We start from the raw sequence: 9,104 nt of genomic DNA on the forward strand, positions 1-9,104 counted from the left end.
GAATATCCAGTCTGAAAATGTATGAAAAGTGGTACCTGAAGGAAAGAAGATTGTAGGCCTGCACCTACGTAATAGTATCTTAGCTAGTACAAGAGCAAAGGGGGTTGAAGCTCCCTTCCAAGGAAGTTTGGAGAACGAGAGAAGGTTGAAGCCTTCTGCAGGTTGTAGCCTGCGTACTGGTATAAGGCTGCACCAGTACAAAAGATTGTAAACTGAAGTTCTTATTAAAGAAAGATAGAGATGACTTGCAGCAGGTGGTTTTCACCCACATTGGGTTTCCACCTTATATCATGGTGTTCATGTGTGTGGCTTTTGTGTGATGATCTGTTCTGTTATACTGTTTACTCTTAATATGGTGAATAATGACCTAATGCACTTAACTGAAGATAAACTAACTGAATTATAAATTTTCTGGTTATACGTTGTTTTCTTTAGACACAGTAGCGTGTACACGCTGGTTCACTTAACTGAAGTAGCGTATATGTTTCTGAGCATTGAAAAAGTTTTATTGATCTAATAATACTTATTCACCCCCCCCTCTCAGTATTATTTCCAACAATTGGTATCATAGCAGGTCCTTCAGAGAAGCTTGATCGCTTGAAGGTAGATCGTTCATCATGAGCAACTACGAGAGAGAAGCATCAATCAGGCCACCGGTTTTTGATGGGACAAACTTCAATTATTGGAAGGTAAGAGTTACTGCCTATCTTCAATCTCTTGGTACAGAAGTTTGGGACATCGTAGAAACAGGCTACGCTTTTCCTTCAGCTACCCCTACAGATGCAGCTGAGAAAAAGAAGTATGAAACAAATGCGAAAGCAGTCAGTACCCTATTAGGATGTATATCCCAAACAGAATTCATGAAGGTAATGCACTACAAATCCGCAAAAGAGATATGGGACAAAATTGTCACGAGCTATGAAGGAGATGAACAGGTAGAGCGTGCTAAACTTCAAACTCTCAGGATTCAGTATGAGACTCTCAAGATGTATAATGATGAAAGTGTGGCTAACTATTTTCTTCGTGTAGATGAGATCGTTAATTGTATGAAAAATTTGGGTGAAGAAATAAAAGAGGCTATAGTGGTTGAAAAGGTTCTAAGATCATTGTCCCCCAAGTTTGAATCTAAAGTATCTGCAATAGAAGAAAAGGAAAATCTACGAATTCTTACTATGTCTCAGCTACATGGAATTCTAACTGCTTATGAAATGAGAAAGGGAGGTCCATCAGACAGAAGAGAAGCTGCTTTCAAGGCATCAGGCAAAGAAGATTATTATGAAGCAAGCCACGTCCCAGAAGAAGAGGAAGAAGAATCAATTTTTTTCAGAAATCTTCAAAGGGGTTCTGGAAGGTTCAGAGGTAAGTTACCTTTTAAATGCTTTGCTTGTGGAAGAGTAGGTCATTATGCTGCAAAATGTCCTTATAAGGATAAAGGAAAGGAACCTGCTAGATGGAACAAGAAACAGAGTGCAAATAAGAAAAGCTACTACACTCATGAAGATAGTGATGGTCTATCGAATAGTGATGAAGATGAACGAAGTAATGAATATAAGTTGTTAATGGCATTTGAAGATTATGATTATATGGATGCTATAGATGTGGATAACCTTTATGATGAAATTACTAGACTCAAGAGATGTATAGAAGAAAAGAATATGATCATTGATACTCTACAATTTCAAATTGATGAAAAGGAAAAACATCTTGAAAAACTAGAAGGTGAAATTGTTGGTCTTAGAAAAGAGATTGAGAAAACAAAAGCTATTAATATTAAATTTGTTAAAGGATCTGAAACCTTGGATGAGATTATCAATGTGCAGCGATCTCCTCTGATCAAGACAGGTCTTGGATATAATGGAGAAACATCTCAAGCCTCTACCTCTAAAAGTTATCTTGATGCAGCAAGGAAAAGTGAGCAAAGGCCAAATAAAAGTAATCAGGTGAATCAGGGACAGTTTACCTCAAGAACAAATAAAGACCATCAAGAAATTTGGGGACAAACTGCCTTAAGGACAAACAGAAGCTACAATCAGCCACAGGTAAAATCTTCCCAATTTGCTCCAAGAATAAATAGAAGCTACAATCGGTTGGATGATAGATCTGATTATCGTAGAATTTTCTTTAATGGCCAATGCTTTTCTTGCCATAACTTCGGTCACAAAGCAGCTCAATGTGTTTCATACAAGACAATCATGACTAGAGAAGCTCAAAAGCAAGGGAGAATGACTGAAACCATGAAAAGGACTTATAACAACTTTTCGGTTCTTGAAAATGAAGTTGAATGCTCTATTTGTAATAACTTTGGTCATGAAGACTCTGAATGCAGGAGCAGGTTCCGGAAGACAATTCTGAAGGAGCAAAACTCAAATGTCAGAACATGGAGAATAAAGGAACCACAACCAGAAAGATGTGGGATAGCCTTTTATGCAGAAGGTCAAGAAAGTCTATGGTACATTGACAGCGGATGTTCGAAGCATATGACAGGGGACAAAGAAAAGCTTGAGTCATATACCGCATTAGAAAAGGGGAAGAAAGTTTCTTTTGGAAACGATATCTCTGCAGCCATAAAAGGAAAAGGTGTGGCTCCATTGAAAGAGAAGGTCAAAGCTGGAAATGTTTTGTATGTTGATGGATTGAAGCATAATCTTCTGAGTGTTAGTCAGATGTGCGATCAAGGAACAGAGGTAATATTTAGATCAAATGGATGTTGTGTTCGTGATCTTGATACAGGTAAAACAGTGATCAAAGGAAGAAGGACTCCAAATAATCTATACATATTTGAAGAAGGACCACAACAATGCTATTTGAGCAAGGATGATGAACACTGGCTATGGCATCGAAGGTTGGGGCATCTAAGCTTTTCACAAATAAGGAAAGCATGCAAATATCAGGCAGTTCGTGGTCTTCCAGATATCAAAATTCCAGACAACACTATATGCAAATCTTGTCAGTTTGGAAAGCAAACCAGAACTAACTTTCCAGAGAAGGAAGGATCATCTAGCATGCCTCTTGAGCTAGTACATACAGATACATGTGGTCCATTCAGAAAAAGAACACCTCGAGGAGAAGAATACTTGATATTATTCATTGACGATTTCTCCAGGTTTGTCTGGTTAGGACTTATGAAGCACAAAGATGAAGCATTCAAAAAATTCAAATCCTTCAAAGCCTTGGTTGAAAATGAATCAAGACACAAAATTAAGTGCCTCAGATCTGACAGAGGTGGGGAGTTTACCTCAAATGAATTTTTCGATTTCTGTGAAGAACATGGGATAAGAAGAGAATTCTCTACAGCTAGAACTCCTCAGCAAAATGGGGTGGTGGAAAGAATGAATAGAACAATCCAACAAATGGCTCGTGCTATGCTTGATGAATTAGGTACTCCCGCAACTTTCTAGGGTGAAGCTACACATGTTGTGGTTATTATTCTTAACAAAACAAATGTCTGAGTAAACATCACTCAAACACCTCATGAGCTCTGGAGTGGTGAGACTCCTTCGGTGAAGCACTTCAAAATATTTGGGAGAAAATGTTATATTAAGAATACTGATGAGCAACTTGGAAAACTTGAACCAAGAGCAGATGAAGGCATTCTTCTTGGTTATTCTCCATATAGCAAAGCATACAAGTGCTACAATAAAAGACTTGGCAGAATTGTTGACAGCATTGATGTAGTGGTTGATGAGAAGGGATATATTCCTAGGCAAGTTCATCATGAAGACATTGAAGAAGATGAAGGCTACACTCAAAGGCAGAATGATGAAGAAGAAGAACCTCAAGAAGAACCAGAGGAGCAGGCAAGAATAGAAGAGAAGACTCCATCCAGATATGTTCAAAAGAATCATCCAGAATCTCAGATTGTGGGGCAGAAAGAAGCAGGAATACAAACAAGAAGAAGAATTGCAGAAGCTTCAAGCTATTTGGCATTACTCTCTTCCACTGAACCACAAAATGTGAAAGAGGCATGCAAAGATGAATGTTGGGTCAAAGCAATGGATGAAGAACTTGAGCAGATCGAAAAGAACAACACTTGGGAACTAGTTCCTAGACCAAAAGATAAGAATGTCATAGGGACAAAATGGGTCTTCAAGAATAAATTGAATGAAAATGGAGAAGTAATTAGAAACAAGGCCAGACTTGTTTGTAAAGGGTATGCGCAGCAAGAAGGGATAGATTTTGAAGAGACCTTTGCTCCTGTAGCAAGACTTGAGGCCATCCGAATGTTCCTTGCTCTCTCAAGCTTTCAAAACTTCAATGTATTTCAAATGGACGTGAAATCAACCTTTCTGAATGGAGACTTAGAAGAAGAAGTATATATTGAGCAGCCAGATGGTTTCATTCTTGGGAATGATCCAAACCTTGTATGCAAATTAAAAAAGGCTCTCTATGGTCTCAAACAAGCTCCAAGGGCTTGGTACTATCGATTGGACAAATATCTTCACCAACAAGGCTTTTCAAAAGGATCAGCAGATAGCAATCTCTATATAAAAATTGAAAATAACAAATTGCTAATACTTGTTGTTTATGTAGATGATATTATCTTTGGCAGCAATGAAGAGACTATGAGTCAAAACTTTGCCTTGGTTATGCAGAAAGAATTCGAAATGTCACTACTTGGAGAATTGACATACTTTCTTGGATTGCAAATCCAACAAAATGAAGGAGGCATCTTCTTGTCTCAAACCAAGTACCTCAAGCAGATCTTGAAGAAGTATGGCATGGAAGATTCAAAGCCAGTATGTACACCCATGGTTACAGGATGCAGCCTCCGTGCAAATGATGAATCAACAGCAGTTCATCAACCAACTTATAGATCCATGATTGGGAGTTTGCTTTATTTGACAGGTACCCGACCAGACATCATGCATGCAGTCGGAATAGTAGGGAGATTTCAGGCAAATCCAAAGGAGACTCATCTTCAGGCAGTGAAGAGAATCTTCAAATATCTTCAAGGGACACAAAATTATGGATTATGGTATCCTAGAGATACAAATCTCACACTTCATGCTTATACAGATGCAAATTGGGCCGAAAGCGTGGATGACAGGAAGAGCACAAGTGGTGGTGCATTCTTTATGGGCTCCAGATTAGTATCTTGGTTCAGCAAGAAACAGAGTTCGATTGCCTTATCTACAGCTGAAGCAGAATATGTGGCTGCGGCATCTTGTTGCACACAACTTCTTTGGATGATGCAAACCTTGCAGGATTTTCAAATCACTTGCACTTCACCAGTCTCTATCTTATGTGATAATACAAGTGCAATCAACATTTCAAAGAATCCAGTCATGCACTCAAAGACCAAGCACATACCAATCAAGTACCATTTTCTTCGGGAACAAGTGCTTGAGCAGAAGGTCAAGTTGGAGTATGTTCCTTCTAAGGAACAAGTTGCTGATATTCTCACAAAACCACTGCCCAGGGAAACCTTTGAATATCTCAGACAAAAGCTGGGAGTAGTTGATGCTTCATCCTGCTGTTGAAGCTTGTCTGTTCTACAGAAAATTTGGTATACGCAAGTTACGTAAGGGATATCCGCGTATATACGCCGATTTATGCTGGGAAAGTCGCGTGTATGGTGTACGTGTGTTGCAGAAAGCATATCCGCGTGCATACACCGTTTTTTGCAGGAGAAGTCGCGTATATGGAGTTCTGAACAGCAAGGGCAGACTCTGGTTGGAGAAGGTCTGAGATGGGTATGCCAGAATTCTTCAGGCACAGGTTCAGGGGGAGCAGATTAAAGTCTCATAAAGCATTGTTGGCATTTAGATGCTTTTGGTTCTACTACACAACTGTTGTTGGTTTCAGGAGAAGGAGCTCAGAAGGAAATCTTGGTTGCTGATCTAAAAGATGTGTATCAGATGTTGCTTGTGACTTTCATAAGTCTTGGTCTAGATTTGTTGTCTCTATGTCATGTATCTCTTCTGTGATATCTCTTTTATGGTGTCAAGGTCATGTAACGGCCTATGTTGGTTTCCCCACTATGCCTGGGATGAATGATGTAATATAATTGGTTGTTTCTGATGTATCCCCTCTTGGTTGGGAGTATGGATGTATGTATTGAGTCTTTTGGTAATAGGAAGGTCCCATATGGTGTATAAGTCTTGGTTCCTTTGAAGAACATCTTTTGCAGATCTTGCCTACAGTCAGAGGAAGCATGTTTCAGCACAGCCAAGCAAAGATATCAGCATGTACTCAGGGGGAGCACAGCCCTTTTCCCTTGATGACAAAGGGGGAGAGTGATTTGATTTGGTATTGTTGCCATCAAGTCCAAAGGGGGAGATTGTTGGCATTATGAGACAAGTGTTGTCCTTGATGGCAAATCACACTGATAACAAATCATAGTGCAGAAGGATAGCAGCAAGGAATTGATGATCAGTCTACAAGTATGAAGAAAAATATATACACGCTGGTTGGCTTCAGTAAAAGCGCGTGTATGTGGAAAACTTATCTTTGGTCCACGGCGGTTATTCCTTGGAAGTTGTGCCTATGGTTTTGGACCTTGGTGTCTCGACGGACGTGCTGATCCCTAGTTTTGAAGATGATGGTATTGGATTTCTATGGTTTTGGCTCTTGGTATTGAACAAGGCCTAAGGCTATATAAGGAGAAGGAAATCATTAGGCAAGTGCATCTGAAATGTCTTGAATATCTGATGAAGTATTAGATCCAGTATGCAGGTTATTGGTTGATGATGTATTGCTTGATCTGAGCTAAGGAGAGATCTTATCGGTTGATGGAGAACAAGATCTAAGGAGAGATCGGGATCAAATGGTTTGAAATGAACTATCTTTATTATGCGTATTTCTAGATCCGCATGACTGACGCAATATTATGTTCTGGGTATAACTGATGTCTGGTACAGCTGCAAGTTATGAAAAATTATTTTTAGATCTGTACGCAGGTTGTCTTCGGTAAAACCGCATGTATACGCGGGTTTCCTTAATTGAAGTAGCATATATCCTTTGGAGCTTGATTTTTGGATTACAGCTAGGTCTGACTGTTATTGCAGAGTTCTGTAGTCTGCTCTGTGTTCTGGTGACTGGGTTTGACAGGGTTTCAGTGGTTCAGTGATTCAAAGATTGTTGATGTGAGTATTGGTTGTTTTGTAATCTGCTATGAAGGTTGAATGAATTGTGGCCTTCAGATTGTAATATTGTGCTTCAGGAATATCCAGTCTGAAAATGTATGAAAAGTGGTACCTGAAGGAAAGAAGATTGTAGGCCTGCACCTACGTACTAGTATCTTAGCTAGTACAAGAGCAAAGGGGGTTGAAGCTCCCTTCCAAGGAAGTTTGGAGAACAAGAGAAGGTTGAAGCCTTCTGCAGGTTGTAGCCTGCGTACTGGTATAAGGCTGCACCAGTACAAAAGATTGTAAACTGAAGTTCTTATTAAAGAAAGATAGAGACGACTTGCAGCAGGTGGTTTTCACCCACATTGGGTTTCCACCTTATATCATGGTGTTCATGTGTGTGGCTTTTGTGTGATGATCTGTTCTATTATATTGTTTACTCTTAATATGGTGAATAATGACCTGATGCACTTAACTGAAGATAAACTAACTGAATTATAAGTTTTCTGGTTATACACTGTTTTCTTTAGACACAGTAGCGTGTACACGCTGGTTCACTTAACTGAACTAGCGTATATGTTTCTGAGCATTGAAAAATTTTTATTGATCTAATAATATTGATTCACCCCCCCCCCCTCTCAGTATTATTTCCAACAAGGAGGATCTCCTTAATTGGATTATCCAATGGTGGGATGAATAGTAAGGTGTGTTTAGGATTGGGGATCATGAGCTCTCTATCATAAGGGACAATATTTGCTTCCCCGTTGGTTTATTGTGTAGAGGCACATGAGTAAACGTGACAGGGGGGAGAGCAGATCCAAGAACCACCATGGAATTATTCTAGACACATTGTAGACCAGGCAGTGGGCTAGTGAGAAACAAGGTTCCCATTGAGAGGATCAAAACTAGGTCAATGAGGGCCATTCTATGGACGATCATATGCTTGGTAGCATCTAATAGCTAGCATATAGCTACAAAGACCAATTGCTACTAGCAATAGACTACTTACAACCACAGGTATTGAACTGGTGTGAGGGAGTCCTCCGTCAGGTGAAAGCATAGTTGACAGCTTGTAAGACTTAGGCCCAAAGAGAGTTTGGGTATGGTACCATGATCATGTCCTTTATCCTTAAGAGAGTGCCCGTGATGAGGCCGTACATGATTATGGACATAGCTAGTAGAAAGGAGCCGAGATAGGTGCGATGGGTTTCCCTAGCACCTCTTACTGGAGGGGGACCGATTATACACTTCTTCGAGGATGACTTCTTCGAGTGGCTCAGTGGCTAGATCCTTATGATTTATGATTATGATTATGCAAGCATGGCATATATAGGGGATTCAGAATTGATATTTCCACCTGGCACTCAGTGGGGACCATAAGGTAAGAGGATCGATTAAATCACAAAAAAGTATTTTGACTTTTGAGATTTATGTAATGTTTTTGTTTATGGGTGAAAACGTTTTGACATGAAGAATTTTCTTGACATAGATGTGGCACTGGTACGTCCTACAAGTATGCCCTGCCATGTTAGGTGAGGTGATCAGCTACATAGGGCTGGAGTAGTAGCATGTGCAGTAGCTGCTGAAGAGGGAGATGATACAAAGAGTCTCCGTGAGGTAGCTAGGAAACTCAAAGGGTTCAACATGCGTGTCACCTCTTCCCATGATGGAGATACCGGCACATATGCAACGACACACAATGGGTGTGCTAGAGTGGTTTTTGGTTCCTCTTAGGAAATTAGCTAGAGTTGTCATTAGTTATCATGAGTAGCCGAATGAGCAGGAGTATGGTATAGCCAGTGGCTGTCATAGCGAGGCTTACTAGAGACGTTTTGTACTTTAAAACACCCAAGTTTTGTGAATTTTTGATGTAAAAGACTGGACTCAATATATATATTTATATATAGATATTTTTGGTGATTCATGGTGTATATGCTTGTTTTGATTTTTTGTAAATTTTTTAACTATGAAAAAATTTACATTCATACATGTAACTATAAATAATGGGACAGATGCCAATCCAATACATACTTTGCC

Source organism: Pinus tabuliformis, chromosome 4_2 (assembly GCF_031772625.1).
Source record: "Pinus tabuliformis cultivar Carrire ecotype Pingquan chromosome 4_2, CPIR1, whole genome shotgun sequence".
In the NCBI taxonomy this organism is placed as follows: domain Eukaryota; kingdom Viridiplantae; phylum Streptophyta; class Pinopsida; order Pinales; family Pinaceae; genus Pinus; species Pinus tabuliformis.